This window comes from Scomber japonicus, chromosome 19 (genome assembly GCF_027409825.1).
Source record: "Scomber japonicus isolate fScoJap1 chromosome 19, fScoJap1.pri, whole genome shotgun sequence".
Classification (NCBI taxonomy): domain Eukaryota; kingdom Metazoa; phylum Chordata; class Actinopteri; order Scombriformes; family Scombridae; genus Scomber; species Scomber japonicus.
In genome coordinates, this window is record NC_070596.1 from 32,068,957 (window position 1) to 32,072,924 (window position 3,968).

General features: G+C 38.7%; 1 protein-coding gene across 1 annotated transcript in view; it reads left to right on the plus strand.

Annotated features, from left to right (window-relative positions):
- The first annotated feature begins 3,848 nt into the window (after window positions 1-3,848).
- Window positions 3,849-3,968, plus strand: part of LOC128380777 (myosin light chain 5-like) — a 10,882-nt gene continuing 10,762 nt past the window's right edge. The window contains exon 1 of the mRNA XM_053340675.1: window positions 3,849-3,906. The gene's annotated coding sequence lies outside the window, so the exon portion shown is untranslated. The remainder of the gene's footprint in view (window positions 3,907-3,968) is intronic.

The following is a 3,968-nucleotide window of genomic DNA, read 5'->3' on the forward strand; positions in this document are numbered from 1 at the left end:
ACGGCTCTGTATCAGCTGGTATGTACACACACACATAATGCAAACACACACACACACACAGACACATAATGCATACACACGTACACACACGTTGCATACACACGTACACACACACACGTACACACATAATACACACACACACATAATGCACACACACACACACACTGCACACACACACACACACACACACAATGCATACTGACTGACTTTGAACTTAAACAAGTCTCAGTCTGTAACGAGGAGCTGCTTCTGCTTGTTAGTGCGTGTACGTGTACGTGTGTGTGCATGTGCGTGTGTCTGTGTGATAGGCTCAGTGTGTGTGTGTGTGTGTGTGTGTGTGTCTGTGGGTTTCACAGTTATAACGTTCAGATAAAGAGATGAAGGGTAATTGATTGATTATAATCTGCAGAATGTGTGTGTGTGTGTGTATATATATATATATATGTGTGTTCTTTTGTGTATGTGCATATGTAATATGTGTTTCTGCGTGTATACAGTATGTGTGTGTATATGTGTGTATGCAGTATGTGTGTGTACATATGTAATGAGTGTGTGTGTGCAGCATATGTGTGTGTGCAGTATCTGTGTGTGTATGTATGTAATGTGCGTGTGTATACATTATGTGTGTGTGTGTGTGTGTGTGTATATGTGTGTATGCAGTATGTGTGTGTGTGTGTGTGTGTGTATGCAGTGTATGTGTGTGTGTGTGCGTATTTAATGTGCGCGTGTGTGTGTGTTGACTCCCTGATTGGCCGACGGTCTTAAGAAGGCAGATTTAATGATTTCAGTTTCTCTCCTAAAGCTTCCTAACACACTGAGCACACACACACACACACACACACACACACACACACACACACACACACACACATATACATATATATTATACACACACTGCATACACACACACCCCTCTCTCTCTCTCACACACACACATACATATTTGATTCCTTCTTTTAACCAGACATGTGCTGTGAATATTGAGGCATCCTGTCATTTATCATGTGATATATTAACTTCATCACTCTCTGCTACTAACTAATAATTATTCTCTTTATGTTTAAACTGTACTTTAAAGTGATCAGCAGCTTTAGGAAGCAGCTCATCTTCACATGTTGTACCTGAACCTGTTTCCACTCTGTTTCATTTGCTGTGAATCATTGAATCACTTCAGCTCTACTTTACGTCTGCAGCTGCTGCCAACGCTGCTGCTCCTCATCTTCACATCTTCACATGTTCACAAGCTTTAATGTCAATATTTAAATGTTCCTCTCTCATCTTTATCTCCTATTATCAAAGACAAGTCAACTATGAGGACTTTATTATATTATTATGGAAATCACAGGAGCTTTGCATCCGTCACATGTTCTGTATGAGGTTTTATTCTGTATATAAGAATATAATAATCTTCATATTACACATTTATATATACACTTCAGATTAGTATTGTATTTATAGTTTATTCTATTTTAACACACGTTCAGCTTCACTCTGCTACTTCTGTTTTTCACTGTACTGATGTATCTCATCTGATAATGTCTTCAAACGTCTTCAAACGTCTTATTTAGTTTGACAAAGAGACTAAAAACCTCATAAAATGACAGAAAACTGAAAAAAGCTGCAAAACGAGAGAGATGATTATTGATGCTTTCACCAAATATTTACACTATGGAGTTAGTGAAATGTGTCTAACAGGTCACATAAAGGTCTTAAAATGTCTTATTTTCTTTGACAAACAGCCTAAAAACCAACAACATGTTCTGCTGTTAATGACAGAAAACATTTTTGAGGCTTGAATCTGCAAATATTTCACATTTCTGACTAAAACACTTCATTTAAATGTCATTTTATTGAGTAATGAGTGAGCTGAGCAGGAGTGAGGATGTATTTAATGTTTCACTGTTATAGTACAACATGTTTCCTGTGGTTGGACTAAAAGCATCAGAGTGAAACAGACTGATAATGAGTAGTATGATATGATAATATATTGATATCATGATATGAGACTAGACATCGTGATATATCAGTGAGTCTTGTCCTGCTTTTAAAGCTGCGTTACAGTAAGATGATGTCATTTTCTGTTCTGTTATTTCCCTTTTACCCACTTTGTCATTAAATCCACATTACTGATGATTATTTATCATCTTTTAATATCTTGTGAAAGCATCAAGAATCATCTCTGCATTATTGTTGCAGAGGTGTCGACGTATTTGGTCTAAAAGATCATGATACTTTATTTCAGCCTCATTATCAGCTCTGTTCACACTGATTATAATATCTAGTCTCATATCACGATATTAATGTACTATCATATCATCATTCTCATATCATACTACTCATTATCAGCTCTGCTCACACTGTTTCACTCTGATGCTTTTAGTCCAACCACAGGAAACATGTTGTACTATAACAGTGAAACATTAAATACATCCTCACTCCTGCTCAGCTCACTCATTACTCAATAAAATGACATTTAAATGAAGTGTTTTAGTCAGAAATGTGAAATATTTGCAGATTAAAGCCTCAAAAATGTGAAGTTTTGCAGCTTTTTATTTCAGTTTTGTGTCATTTTATTAGGTTTTTAGTCTTTAAGTCAAACTAAATAAGACATTTGAAGACATTATCAGATCAGATTCATCAGTACAGTGAAAAACAGAAGTAGCAGAGTGAAGCTGAACGTGTGTTAAAATAGAATAACTATAAATAAAATACTAAACACAGTAAACTGATCCTGTGTGTTAATAATGTGTAGTATATAAATGTGTAATATGAAGAAGTTCCTGAGATATACATATTATATCAATATACTCTCATATCATACTACTCATTATCAGTCTGTTTCACTCTGATGCTTTTAGTCCAACCACAGGAAACATGTTGTACTATAACAGTGAAACATTAAATACATCCTCACTCCTGCTCAGCTCACTCATTACTCAATAAAATCACATTTCAATGAAGTGTTTTAGTCAGAAATGTGAAATATTTGCAGATTCAAGCCTCAAAAATGTTTTCTGTCAATAACAGCAGAACATTTTGTTGGTTTTTAGGCTGTTTGTCAAAGAAAATAAGACATTTTAGGACGTTATGTGACCTGTTAGACACATTTGACTAACTCCATAGTGTAAATATTTGGTGAAAGCATCAAGAATCATCTCTACATGACTGCTGCAGTGTGGATATCCAGGTATTAGGTCTAAAATATAGTGATACTTGATTTTAGCTCTACCTATTTCTGTCCATATCAACCTAGACTCTCTCTCTCTTATCTTCAAAAAGTCATTTTCTACAAACAGCTGTTGGGAGGAAGAAAAAAAAGAAAGAAAGAAAAAAAAAAGGAGGGTCGCTTTATATTCAGGCCAACACACACACACACACACACACACACACACACACACAGAGAGAGAGACTCACACACACACACACACACACACACACACACACACACACACACACACACACACAGGGAGAGAGAGAGAGAGAGAGAGAGAGAGACACACACACACACACACACACACACACACAGAGAGAGAGAGGGAGGGAGAGAGAGACACACACACACACACACACACACACACACACACACAGAAACACAAACACACACAGAGACACACACCCCTAAAACACGACCCCCCCCCCCCCTGGTAATACACCCAGCTCCCTGGAGCTTCTCCCCGGGTCTCCGCGGAGCTGCTCCCCGCCTGTGAGCCTCTATTCTCGGCTTCACCTGGCTCTCTTCACCGCTAAGCTAAAGGCTAATTCCCATTAGCGGCAGCCGGATTGATTAACTTGTATAACCCGGCCAGCCCTCCCTGTAACCGGGCAGAGCTGGCGGGGGAGCACCGGGCAGAACCGGGGAGCACCGGGGAGCACCGGGCTAGACAGTACTCCGGTACCGGGGCTCCAGTAAGTTAAGCTGCTCTCAGTTAGCAGAGCAGCAGCCGTTAACTTCCTGCAACGGGGGAGAG